The 14,716-nt window shown below is 43.2% G+C and overlaps 1 pseudogene; it reads right to left on the reverse strand.

Moving 5' to 3' along the window:
* Positions 1–1,689: 1,689 nt before the first annotated feature.
* LOC116753990 lies at positions 1,690–6,985 on the reverse strand (annotated as a pseudogene).
* Positions 6,986–14,716: the final 7,731 nt, after the last annotated feature.

Here is a 14,716-nt window from a genome sequence, read left to right on the forward strand (position 1 = left end):
TTACAAGGTGGGGTTGAATAAGTGGAGCAGCAAAATGCAAAGCAGAAAGAAGAGGGACCTACCATAGAGTGATATGATTTCCATTTTCAAGGGGCATTCATCCTATATATTTTGCCTAACAAAATATATATTAACAGGTGGAAAGACTATCTCCCAGTTTAACAGCGGATGCCTGGGACCCGTTTTATTGCTGTCAAAGTTCCATTAAAAAAGGTGAGCAAATGTTAGTACCGTATTCTTAGAGAAATCTGAATTCACCCTATAGAGCCCTGGTTCTCAACCCTGTCGTACTCCATTTTCCCTTTTTATAGCAAATACTTTTTACTGGGGCCACTCTTCATCACGGTGCGCGGGCCTCTCACTATCGCGGCCTCTCTTGTTGTGGAGCACAGGCTCCAGACACGCAGGCTCAGTAGTTGTGGCTCACGGGCCTAGTTGCTCCGTGGCATGTGAGATCTTCCCAGACCAGGTCTCGAACCCGCGTCCCCTGCATTGGCAGGCAGATTCTCAACCACTGCGCCACCAGGGAAGCCCCAGCTATATACTTTTGGTACGTATCTTTAAAATATAGGACTTTTATTCCTTAATATCATTTTTAATAGTAAATACCCAGTGAGTGCTCAAATTTGCAGTTGTCTCCTAAATGTCATAAAAAATTGTTTTTAAGAATTTTGAGTTAGATCCAAATAAGGTCCACACTTTGCCGTTGATGGTTAGGTCTCTGAAGTCTTATTGACTCTCTAGGTTCTCCCTCCATGTCTCTCTCACTTTTTTTTACCCCCCTTGAATTTTATTTTTAAGGAAACCAGGTAATTTGTCCCGTCTGGATTTTGATGATTATATTTACCTCTCTAAGTGAAGTGGCACAGGAATACTGGCCTTGCCCGTCGTTGCCAGGATTAACTGAATAGTGCCTTAGCTGCCCTGGTGCTCAGGTGTTGAGTACACGGTGATTTACATACCAGGCCCTATTCGTGGGCCTCCTGATGCAGCAGTTCCCTTGGCTCTGCCCCTGTCGTCAGCTGCCCCTAGGATAACTCTGAGCCCTAGCCACCTCTCTGGTAGATTTCCCTATCCCCCCACTATAATCACACCTGGATATGGCAACTCAAACCTCTCAGAGATGTGTCCTGAACCTCTTGTTTTCTTAAATACCTATCTGGTGGTTGTGAGACTTAAGGCCAACCTCCCCAAGAGACTTTTTCTATTTCTCCTAGTAAACCTAGAGTCACCTTCTGTCATCTTCAACTCTACTCAAATTTGGTTCTTTCAACCCTGACCTCTGACCATGCTTTTTACTTCTGCCATTTCATCCTCACTCCTGCTTCCTTTCATAAATCCATAAATCTCTTTTGGCCTTCCTGGCCCTGGGCCAAGTTCCTTCCTCTTTCCTCAGTTTTTACCCCTTCCTTCATTCTCCCATCCAACTTTCAGTCCTTCCTTTCTCATGCAGACTTTGATTCCAACCCCATCAAAAGCAAAACAAAACAAAACAAAACAAAAAAACACGCCGCAGTTAGCAGCATCTCAAAATTCAAAAGGTTTATTACTCATCTATTAGTTCTATTGCCTTTTTTTATTCAGTTTTATTGTTTTAAAATATACCAATATAAATAAAGTTATGCCTGTCTTATCTATATATGGAAGAAGAGCTGGTCCCCAAGGTGGCACCAACAATCCTAGCAGCTGTTACTTTACATATCCGTAGTAGTCAGCAATTTCCATTTCTTCTTGCCTCTCAATGAAAAATTGCACTTTCCCCAAAGAGGTGTATTTGGCGGCATTCTCACGTTGTTGTTGGGCCTGCCTCTTCATGGCCTCCCGCTCAGGCCTCTGCTGTAGTTCGATGGGCTTTGACATTACTGGCTCAGAAACATTGGGTTCCCTCCATGGAACTGGTTTCTTGCTGAAGTCTTGGAGTAGAAATGGGGTTTGGAGCTTGGCTGGGGACTGGCGCTTAGTCACAGCAGGGGGAACAGGCTCCCGCTGGAGAGAAGTGCAAGATGAAGTTTTGTAGGGTGCAGGCCTAGGAGCAGCAGACTGAGGGACACTAGGCTGGGTATGGTCGGTCCAACCCGCTTGGGTTGGGTTGGTCACAGTTGGCTGAGCTGCTTTGGCAGGACCTGGCAAAGAGGCAGGAGCTGGCTGGGCAGAACTGACTGCAGCAGGTTGAGCTGAGTTAGCAGAAGCAGGGTGGGCACGGTCAGCAACAGCAGGCCGATGAGAGGCCGGAGACTGTGGCCTCTGAGGAGCAGGTCAAGCTTGAGGCTTGTCCCAGGCAGAAAAAGGCAGAGGTATCAACTTGACCTTCCCAGGAGGCAGCAGCTCATACTGGGATGGAGATGGACACCCTTTTTCAGCACTGCTGTCTGGTTTCTGGGCTTCGACTTGAGTTTTCTCAGGGCCCTTACCCTCACGTGGGGTATTCCGCCATGGCTGGATAGCTGGGGGTGGCTGGGGGTCTTTAGGGTTGCTTGACTTTCCCAAGACCCGACAGGAGGAGAGCCCAGTTCTCTTATCATTCTTCTCCCCCAGTGCATGAAAAACCTTCACAGCCTCCAGCATGCGCACGCGTAGGGCGGTTCGAGGCTTTTTAAAGCTCTCTTGGATAAGCTCAGTTTGGTGTTCCTTTCGCTTCGTCTGGGGAATTGTTGGCTTCTCTCCTGCCTTGACTTTGTTCCCTGACTGCTTATTCTCTTCAGCCTTCTTTCTTCTTCTGGTCCTTTTGGTCTTTTCCTGCCCGTGGCTCTTCGTTTTGCTGATCTTTCTGGATGCAGCTTTCTGAGGTTTGCCTTTAGAATCCTTGGCCGTGTTCACAGGAGCCCTGTCACTGACGGCAGCATTGCCTAGAGCCACTTCTCCCCCTAACAGGCACTCTGGATTCTTTGGCTGGATTTTGGCCTTGGGAGCAGCACTGATAGGCTCAGAGGCTTTATGTTTGTTCTTCCTGGGTTGATCAGAGGGAGCCTTTATGACGCTTGGCTTTTCCCGCACCTGATTCACCTTAATGGCTCTGTTGTCTTTGGCTTTGATCACGTTGGGACCTTTGGATTGATCAGGATCTTTCAAAGAATTAGAGAGCTGGGGAAGGTGAATTCCCTCCGCCAGTGTAGTAACGTCTGCAAAACCACTGCTAGATTCCATCCCATTTTCAGGTGTCCCTAGGTCCTCAAGACTCAGGCTGTTCTTTCCCAGATCAGCATTTTCAGAGGCAGGCTGCTCCTCTTGGCTGAGGGGATCAGTGCAGGCCAGGAGCTGGTGAATATCAGGGATTTCTTGACAACTTGTTTCTGTGATGGGTTGAGCATACACAGGGCAGTAGATTCCAGAGGTGGAAGGTGGTGGTTGGATATTTGTGGGCTGAATCTCCCTTAGTACCATTCCCATTTCTGGTTGCACAGAGGCTCTACTTCCTGTGTATGACATAGAGCCATAGGATTGCAGGCAGGAGCCAAGTTCTCCATACAGTGAAGACCCCACTGTGCCTTGGTTATAGTAATATACCTGCCTTCCTTCCTGGTAGGGAAGTGACAGGCTGTGTCCCTGATTGGGAATTTGAGATGGTGTTCCCTGAGCAAGCCTGGCAGAAAGTGATGGTTGTAGAGGGACCATGTTATTGGGGTCTGCAGTTTTATCATACTGGGCTGCCATAAACATGGAGGAAGCAGCTGTGTGCTGGTCAGTGACGGCCAGAGTAAAGTCTCCGAGTGGAGAAGAATTCTTTTCAGTGCTTCCTGTGATGTCCCAGTCAAGAACACCTGGATAGGAAGCAGCTGAAGTGGAGATCTGGCTCTGGTCAGTAACTCCAGATAAAGTAGTTGTGCTAGACTGTTGGTGAAGGTAGGCACTACACGTGTGTCTGTGTCTGGAAGGAGGTGCCTGATGCCGAACTGACGGCAGGAGCAGAGACTCTGGAGAAGTGGCAGGCACTTCCTGTCAGGGAGGTTGCGTTGCTCACCACAGGAAGAGAGTGCTGCAGAGAATTTAGAGTTCCAAGTAGAAATGGATTTTGGAAATTTTCTGTAAGAACAAGAGGGTAATGAAAACATCAGGGAGATTGATAAATTCTCACTATGTTTGAGGAACAGCATTACCTTAAGGTTCTTGCTATCAGGACACCTCTAATGTCAATACTTACTGAGAAACCAAAAATCAGACCGTTACGATGGTTGTAAGGACTGAGCAGTTTTACGCTCTTCTGTACTAACTGCCTGTGCTGCCATGTTGGGCACAGATGGGCAGAAGACCCAAGCGATATGGCTCAGACACATTGTTCTCTAGGCTGGACGCAACCTTCTCCCTGCCCTATCCTTCCCTTCAGCCTGCACTAGTGTTGACTTGTATGCTGTTTCCTAGACTGGAAGCATTTTAGAACTAGGAGGTTCTTAGAGAACTTCTATTTTCACAGTCTCGTTTCATAAGGAAGGAAACTGAGGCTCAGGGAGGTCGGGTTGACTTGTTCAAGTTCTCTCATTATGTTAGTATCCTTACCAGGTTTCAGAACCTAAGTATCCTGACTTCCTTGCCAGGACGCTGCTCTGAGCACGATACTGCCAGAAAGCAGGAGGAATAGAACTTACACTAGAGGCAGTTTTCTTTGTCCGTTAGACAACAGTACGGCTTTTACCATCGTGATCTTCAGTGTCTCACTTTGCTTGTGCAGTTCCCACGCTATTACCTAGAGTTCACGTATAGCTCAGTCCAACTGGTAAATTTAAAGAGTCATTTTTACCCTCTTCAAGCCTGGTTTCTCATCCTACCTCAAAATGATTACCCGAAAGTGAATTTCTTAAGTGCTTTTGGAAAGAAAAATGTTATCTGATTACTTCAGATTACTCATCTGTAAAGTGGTTATAACACCACCACCAATAATAATAGCAGTAATAATTAATCCATGAATAAACTGGTATATTGTGTAGGATTTATATGGAGGAAGATACAATAAGTTCTAGAAAGACAAAGAAAAATCATGAAAAACATATTACATCACGAAAAAGAAATACATAGTTATGAAAACTGGGGTATGTGGCAAGTATCCGAGCATAATGAGATGACTAACAAATGACATTCTGTACCATACATGCAATGTTATGAAAGCGAATTCTGCCCACTGTATTTTAGTGAATACTGTTAACCCAAAACCACGATAGAAGGTGATTTTGAATGAATTCCTAGCCAATACATACAGACAGAGAAGATATATCCGTAAAAATGCCTAAAGAGCAACAAAATTCAATCTATGTGAGTGTATAGGTAGCCATGCAGACAAGTATTTCAATGAAAACTGGTACAAAGCAGACAGCAAAATAATAAGTGTAAAAGAATTTCATTATTGTGCCCATTCATATTTTTACCCAGCAAGTAACAGTATTCAGCCTGGTAGAAATATGTGTTTCAAAGAATGGAAATATATAATAAGCAGAAAGGGAGCTTAGAAAGCATCAAGAAGGTTTTTGTATTTATCCTAGAACTTAGATTATAATCATCTTCAACATCCAAGAAGATGACATGCCAAAACCTAAAAGAACCGTCATCACTAGAATCCAATTAAAAAAGATTTTCAAATGTAAGAACATCGAAAGGACTCCGCAATATTGTTCTAGATAAATGTGGAGTTTTTTTTTTTTTTTTTTTTGTCGCGCCGCGTGGCCCTGGCAGTGAAAGCACCGAGTCCTAACCACTGGCCCGCCAGCGAGTTCCCTCAATGTGGAATTAGAGATGTGGGGCTTGACTTTTTCTTTTTCTTCTTAGGTAGCTAAGATCTAAAAACGAACGATGGCTGTTGATCAGTGTGCTCTCTGTGTTAGGAAGGAAAGAACTGTAAAGATGGAAAGCAACCTTGCCTTAGAAGCTACATATCACACAAAGGAAATAGTCCTTCTGATTCAGTCTCGAAGATATCATTTAAAGTGTTTAATTGGTAAAACGTCTACGTAGTTTAAAAATTAGAAAGAATAGAACATTGAAAAGAAGACCCCTAGATAACCACTTTGGTTTCTTGTTTATAGGAAGCGTGATTTCTAGGACATATTTCTAAAATGTTTACATTCAAGACTGTCAAGTGCCAACTGTATTCAGAGAGGCAATAAAAGAAAAAGAAACACTGAGTATGACTTTTCTGGTAAGCTGCCTTTCCTGGTGATACCCTCTTCTGTCCTTACTTTCCTCTTAGTCTGTTAAAATAAAGATTTGCTACAGTGAACTTCGTTTTGCCCTGCTCTGAGCAGAATTCACTCTATGCTCTTTGTGCTTTAATTTAAAATCTTTGGTTCCCATCAACATTCCATTGAAAACTACGTTTTTCTTGAGAGCTCCTCTATGCTTCCCCTCTTCGTTCTTATATTTTTCCTATGTCTTGGTTCCTGTTGGCCTGTGCTGATGAAAACAATCCTAAACTTCCTTACGTTTGACTCTGTGCCTCCCTATATAGCCCAGTACTCTCCATCCTCTCTCCCTATTTTCTCTTTTCAACTAGTCGAAGTATTAGTGGAGGGAGACCATTAGAGATGAAACATCTTGCTATATATTGCTAGTTTTCTATGTCACCTGGCTTTTCTGTGTTTCTGTTGAAACACTCTTGAGAAGTCTCTGATTTCATTTTCTACATGGGTACCCTTTAAGGCTCAATATTAGAAAAGACAGGGATCAGAGTGATCAACCAATGTAGTATCCTCACGTAACAGATAAGGAAAAAATCAGGCTTTGTGAGACAGTCAATGATTTGTCCAAAGTCACACAGATAGTAAATGCCAACGTCAAAACTGAAATTAGGTCTCCAGACTTCTAGTTCAATACGTTCCCTCATTATTCCATGCCATTTGGAATCTACTAGTAAATTTAGGGGCAAAATAAATCAAACGAAAAACTTTAAAAAGTTTCTTTTCTTACCTGACATGGTCAGAGAAGAGAAAACATCAACTGCAGATACAAGGGAAGAGGAAGCAACAGCAGAGGATGTCTGAGTGGCTGCAGCTGAACGGCGCATGTGTCCAATACAAAGGTCACTGGTTACTGCTCACTGGTCACTTATATGATTTAGGAGAATGATGTCACAAAGCAGGCAGTTTCAAGGTATGAGATAGCCAATAGGGAGGTCCGATCCCCAACAGGAAGGCGGGGCTGGGTGGAGAGAGTGGAGGAGAGCTAAAACAACACCTGAGTTTCTGAGCTCTGGGGAGGAAATCCTAGAAGACAGATTTACCTCCCCCAGGCTCTTACATTAGGGAAATCATTGCCACATTTCTTACAGACGTTCATTAATACAATTTACTAACAGTTACCTGTATCCTACACAGTATTATATTTTATGTATCATATACTTAGAGCTATATATATATCTTACGTAATTAATATCCTTAGGAAGGCAAGAGCCATCTAGTTTGAACTATTACGGTTGTTCTGAAATCATATCTGTCTAATTAGTGAACTTATAGCAGCTTTTAAGGAGCAAAAGGAGGGATTAAGAAGCTCTTTTTGTTACTTGGTTAAAGCGTAGGGTGAAGTTTGTTGAGTGTACCTTGTGGAGAGTGTTGTGGTCCAAGGCTCTTCTCTTTTAGTTTCGTCTCCTTGACTCCTACCTTCCTTAGGCTGGGCCAGGCTGGGCCAGGGGTTGGACTTGCGACTTACATTTCTCTTCTGCTTGCTTTTTTTTTTTTTTTTTTCCATTATGGGTATTGCTTCTAGGACAAGCCTTGATCTTGCCATTCTTACCTTCATGGATGTTACTTCCTGTCAACTTACAGCAGCAGGAGTCTTCTTTTCAGTGCTTGATGCTTCACAAAAGAGACTCTGCCCGTTGGACGCAGATACCAGAGAGCTAGGAGACAGAGCTGGTTGCAAACCTTTCCTCTTCCAGCCTTTGGTTGCAATTGTTTTCCCCATAATTCGCTACCTCTGGTTCCTTGGGCCACACAGGTATCCGGCCATCCAGCTCTTTTATAGGTTAGAGACATTCTGAATACTGTCCCGTTTTCTTTGCACAGAAGTATATACAGTGTGGCAGTTACTGTAATCTCCTGCCCCTGGCAAACAGCCACTCTAGAATCGTGGACCTCTAGGATTCTCCGTCTTGCATGCTTGGGTGCAAGGCCTAGCAAAATGAAGAGCAGAATAATTAGAGAAGGAAGAGGACATTTCGTGGAGAACTGGGAGCAGATAAGGTGAAAGGGCACAGGAGTAAAGAGATTCATGTAGATTTTGTGGTTTCTGTGGGAAACAAGTTGACACACTTTGGCCTCATTTTGTATTACCAGAAGAGACAGTCATAGATATAAGTAGCTCGATAGTGTAGCAACTGCCATGAATTCTGTACACTAAAGGGATCAGTCTTACATATATTTCTCATTCTGTTTTATGTCATATTACCTTATTAATAGCATTCACTGGTATGTTTGTAGAATACGGATTTTTTGAAATGCTCTGGTTTTGTCTACATGGTTATTTCCTTGTCATATTTTTAAGGACTCCAACATTGTAAGACATACTGCATGATTTTCTCTTGACGATTGTCTATCTTGAAGCATCATGAACGACCTTGACCTGTTGGATTTTGTGGAGAAACTTTAAAGAGGGTCTGTGAAAAAGGCATTGCGGTGAGTCGCGTTATGCACCCAAGCGTAAGGAGCAGCTATCTGCCGTCAGCCCAACTTGGCCTGGGTTGCCTCTGTTTTAGTTCCCGTGGTTAGTGCTTTGCTCCCTAACCACTCTTGTGACTGTGATAATGTGAGTGAGGGCCGAGTTGCTAATGATTTATACGTGAGGTAAGCTGGTTTGAGGGAGGAAATCTATGGATTTAGTCATTTTCCTTGGTGGTAAGCTTTCAGGGAGGGGTGCAAAGATTGATCTTTCTGGGGACTTCTCTAGTACCAGGAAGATGTCCCATAGATGGGACCTCCAAAGACACACATTTAATTTTTAGGCCCGTTTTTCCTATTATGAGATACGAGTTTTTTCACTGATGGGGATGATGCTTATCTGAGAAGAAATGGTGAAAGGTGTTGTTAGTATAGAGATGTGGCTTAAGCTTTTAAGTGTTTTTCAAGGTTTTTGCCCTAAGCTTCCTACTTCGGATGGCCTACTTACGTGATACTAGTATGTGATGTGAGGCTAACGACTTACTAAATACCTGCAAGCCAGATCAGTGTCTCTTTTCTCTATATTTCCATGGAAATCAAGGGACCCATAGCCACTGCAGGTTAGGGTGGGCGGTTTGAGATTGGGGGGAGTGTGGTAAGACACATTTTGGTATCAGTAAAATGTTTACCTATTAAACTATGCAGTTCCAACATTCAATTCTGTTTAGTTAGGCAAACCCTTAGTTAGGCTTTTCCTGGTTCCGAGCCTATGTAACTTATGTTCTCTCCCTAGTTCCAGCCATTTAACTTTAGCTTGCAGGCTCAGCATCATCTTAACCTCTCTAAGAATCTTCCATGTAGGAGGAAGAAACTAAAGAGCTCTATTTCAGCACTTAGGAACATGAGGCCCTACCCCGACCGAAACCTTTATCCTTACAGTTAGGGTATTGTCTTGTCCCAGCATTTTGAACCCATCAGGTTAACTGAGACATGTATTGGTGTAGCATCCCCGGTTCGTCTACCCCTGAGGCTGTCCTTAATTCCTCCCATTGTCACATTGTGATTTAATTAAATACTGGAATCCCTCAAACCCTTGCATGGTACCTGAGGCCCTGTGGGATACTGGTAGATTTTGTTAGTGTCAAATACTTAGCTGTCTGATTCTCCAAATATCCCTTGCTCCTAGATTTTCCGTCCCGGCATACTACATACCCATTAAGGCATTGTTTCATCTCATGTTGGACCCACTCCCATCCAGACGCCTACTCTCTTCTAGTTCCCATACTTTCTGGAAACCCCGTTATGGCCAGGTCTGGATGTTTTTGTGTTCCCACCCAAAGCCTGTATCTTTTAGCAAGCTGGAACTATAAGACCAACATAGATTTTCTAGTTTCTGATAGATTTATGTCACAATTTGTACATTGTCATGTCTATAGATACTTGTATCATTTGTACTTTTTGGCCATTACATGCCTATGGGATAGTTTTCATAAATTGCAAAAGAATATTTTTGACTTAGCACCAAATTGAATGTGCCTAATTATAAGTCTGTAAACTAGGTCGTGCTAACTTGTATCTTTTCTTTATCCAAGCAGTAACTGACTACTATTGTCCCATTTGTAATTATGTGGAAGTTTTCAGAATTGTAAATAAATGCTTGTGGATTGAAACTTGGTTAGACTATTGACTGTCCCAGATATGTTAAAGCCAGTGATCTTTTTACTCATTCATTCATTCATTCATTCAATAATTCTGACCTTCCTGACTCAGTTTACCCAGGTCAGATGGTTGTGAAGATTACTAACAGTGTATGTAAGATACTTTCAGAAACCAGAAACTGAAAAGTAAAACTAACAAAAAACATTTTTTATTACAAATAACAATGGAATTGAGTATGCTATTATACCTTCAGACCTACTGTAGGACATGCTGTTCTTTGCTGTTCCACTTGTGGCAGGATTCATAGTGTTTCTAACAGGTACCGATCCCTATGCCTGATACTGTGAGGAAATGTTATACCTGAGCTCCACTCTTATCTCTCTCAAGCATATTTTGGTATTATGTAAAATGTAAATCCATACTGTCAACCTCCAGCATGATACCAGGCACATAATAGAAACCCAATAAATGTTTCACTGTGAGTGGAGTATAAGTTGATAGAGTATTTTTGAAGGTTGATTAGGCAGATTAGATTGATTGAAAACCTTTCAGTATTTTAAGTTTGCATCTCTTTCATTCCAGAAATTCTATGTCTAGAAATTTATATATAGCTATACACATGTATAAAGAGGTTCACATTGCAGCCTATCTATAACAGAGGACAAAAACAAACAAACAAACAAAATACCCCCAAACTGAAAACAACTAAAAGTCCATCAATATCGGACTGGCCGTGTAAATTATGTAATGTGACGCAGCTCTTAAAGAGAATGGGATGGATGTACGCAAAAATTGACTGGGAAACTCACGATCCAAGACAGATTGTACACTATGTCTAGTATGCAGCTCTTGTATAAAATACAGGATCTCCATTACGGAGAAATACTTACATACAAGATACAACAAGTGTGAATGTAAAGCACTTGGGAAATATCTGAAAGAACCACACAAGATAACTGGGAGAGTGGGACAGCTTTCCATGTCCCATGTGATTGGATTTCGGAAGGGTGCACGCACCACGAACTAATGGACCTCTGCTACCATCATCCGGCTAAGGAGGGAATTGCAGGCGTCAGACTCCTCTTTACTAATGAAGCGTCTCGGCGTGTGGACGTCATCTGGGCGGGCGGTGGCGCATGCGCAGTAGAAGGAGGTGCGCGAGCTGCGTGGGCTTGTGCCTAGGCGGTTGTGCTTCGGGGCCTTGTGCCGGCACCGGGGGCGCCGGGCTGGCGACTTTGGCACTCTTGGCGTTGGGTGGGCGGCACCTTGGGGAGTCACGTGAGCCAGTGGCGTCATGCCCGTGGGCGCTGGGGTCAGCGTCGCGGCTTTTCCGGACGTTCGTGGGCCAGGAGGAAGGGCGGAAAGCACATCCCGGAAAGGTAATACGCCTTGGCCCCTGGGCGTTGCCGGTGGAGCCCAGAGTCCCTGGGCCTGGGCTTCGTCTCCTGTGCTGTCTCCTGTGACTGTTGCCCCCGCGGGCTGCCCCGTCCGCGCTGTGCTAGGGGGTATTGGTCGTCTCGCGGCTCAGTTCACAGTAGCTGAAGGGGACAGTGTGTGATGTGCTGATTTCCCCCCATCGTTTTAAAAGGGAGGCTCTGGCCGTGGCTCCTCGGGTAAAGTGCAGAGGGACTGCTTTTTAAGACGGGACTGTCAGTGTTGGGGACACTTCTTAATTACCAACATGGAATCCCCTTCAGTTCCTCAAGCTGTGTCGTTTAGGCCCAGAAAATGTGCGTACTAGTTACTGGAACTAAGTTTGAGTGAAAAAACGCACCGGTAGCGCTGAATTTTCCATCGAGACAATTGATTTGTGTTGTCTCTTGGAATGATAAAGGGCGTACTGTTGCTTCCTAACCGGTGTCATTTGAGAGATCTTCCTCTGTACGTTCAAATGATTAATTTTGAGGCTTTGCACATGTGTGTAGTAAACCCTTTAATTCCCTAAGACCTTCCTTTCCTCCATCTTGTACCCCATTAAGCCCGCTTCAGTTTATCTCCTGAATTTCTCCCGAAGCTGTCAACTCTTCCTCAACATCCTAATACTGAACTTGCCTGTCTGTTGCAATTAGGTCCTAACTAGTGTCCATATATTTTGTCTCCTTCCAATCCATCCTGCACACTAGAAACCTTAAAAGCAAGTTGGAACATTGCTCATAGACATCGCTCAAAAACATTGTTTTGAGAATAGAAAACAAACTGTTGGCCTTTAACGCTCTGCATGGTCTAGAGTCCTCTCTGCTTCTCTAGCCCCATCTTGTGATACTGTTGCCCTCACTTTCTATGCTTCAGATACACTGAATTAACCTTAGTTCTAACTCATCTTACAGAAGTCAGTTCAGATATTATTTTTCACTGTGATTCCTAGCATTAAGGAATTTTATTATCAGGTTTTGTATAAGGAGTTAAAGTAAATTATGAAGTGGAAGAATTGAGTGTAAACTATTTCAGTCAACACGCATGTATTAATGATATGATACCTTAGTAGTCAACAGTGGGCTAGGTTCTATCAGGGATACAGAAGTTCTGGCCATCTCTGGTTTTAGATATCCCTGATTTGTTGAGACTGTTGCATTGTTTTGTTGCCTTTTATCTGTTTCCAAGATGGGAGAACAGGAACAAGGGAAGTATAGCTTATTACAAGGTGGGGTTGAATAAGTGGAGCAGCAAAATGCAAAGCAGAAAGAAGAGGGACCTACCATAGAGGGATATGATTTCCATTTTCAAGGCACATTCATCCTATGCAGGGAGACAGCCTAACATAAAATTTGCCTAACAAAAAATATATTAATAGATGGAAAGACTATCTCCCAGTTGAACAGCGGATGCCCGGGACCCGTTTCATTGCTGTCAAAGTTCCTTTAAAAAAGATGACCAAAACTTAATACCGTATTCTTCGAGAAATCTGAATTCACCATATAGAGCCCTGGCTCTCAACCCCGTCGTACTCCATTTTCCCTTTTTATAAGCAAATACTTTTTACTACCTCTTTTTCTATCCAGAAATGGAATTCACAGATAAATACAACCTATTTTTCTACTTAATTAATAAAAAAAAAAAATGGAATGCCCTAACTCTAAATAAAGAATAAAGTAATTTATAAGAAAGTAATATGTATCTCTGTATGTAAATGTCTGGGGATGACTATACTAGAAATAAAGAAATAGTCAGTTACTTGTACCATGAATGCAATAAACTATGGACTTTGATAATGATGTGTCAGTGTTGGTTCATGAATTCTCACAAAGGAAGCACACTGGTATGGCATGTTGAAAATGGGGAAGGCTGTGTGGGATGAAGGAGAGAGGGTATAAGTGGGAACTGTGTACTTTTTGCTCAGTTTTGCTGTGACTCTCAAACTGCTCTAAAAGTAGTCTACTAATTTAAAACGAAAAGTGTGTTGCTGGCACCTGAATAACTAAAGAGCTCAATCGAACAGAGTACATAAATAAGCCAAATACATAAAAGAATGTTTAACAGTGAAAGTCATCCTTCATATAGGTAGATATTCAAGAAGTATTTATGTATGTGTCTATTTACAGGCACTCTGCTTGGAGCTGGCAGTACAGCGGTAGGCAAAATGGATGTGGTCCCTGCCTTCTGGGAGTTTACAGTCAGGTTAGGAGACCAACGTGAAATAAAGAAAGATAGAAATAACTATATAGAAGTGAGCTTATTTTCTTCCGTCTAATTGTACGTTTGTAAACTAGGTTGTCCTAACTTGTATCTGTTCTTTTTCCAAATAGTAATTGAGTACTATTGTCCCATTTGTAATTATGTGGAAGTTTTCAGAATTGTAAATATATGCTTGTGGATTGAAACTTGGATAGACTATGACTTTCCCAGGTATCGTTAAAGCTAGTGATCTTTTTACTCATTCATTCATTCATTCAATAATTCTGACCTTGCTGACTCAGTTTAGCCAGCTCAAATGTTTGTGAAGAGTACTAACAGTGTATGTATGCCATCTGCTGATGGCAGATATCTGCTCCTTCCAGAATTTAGAAATTAGAGACAGGAGAAGATCCTGGAAGAGTAGGACACGGAGATCACCTTCCTCCCCATGGATACATCAGAAATACATCTACACGTGGAACTGCTCCTATAGAACACCCACTGAATGCTGGCATAAGACCTCAGACCTCCCAAAAGGCAAGAAACTCCCCCAGGTACCTGGGTAGGGCAAAAGAAAAAAGCAAAAACAGAGACAAAAGAATAAGGACGGGACCTGCACCAGTCGGAGGGAGCTGTGAAGGAGGAAAGGTTTCCACACGCTAGAAGCCCCTTCAAGGGCAGAGACTGCAGGTGGCGGAGGGGGGAAGCTTCAGAGCCACGGAGGAGAGCACAGCAACAGGGGTGTGGAGGGCAAAGCGGAGAGATTCACGCACAGAGGATAGGTGCCGACCAGCACTCACCAGCCTGATAGGCTTGTCTGCTCACCTGCCAGGACTAGCGTGGGCTAGTAGCTGAGGCTTGGGCTTCGGAGT

This window comes from Phocoena sinus, chromosome 5, assembly GCF_008692025.1.
Source record: "Phocoena sinus isolate mPhoSin1 chromosome 5, mPhoSin1.pri, whole genome shotgun sequence".
NCBI classification, from domain to species: Eukaryota; Metazoa; Chordata; class Mammalia; order Artiodactyla; family Phocoenidae; genus Phocoena; species Phocoena sinus.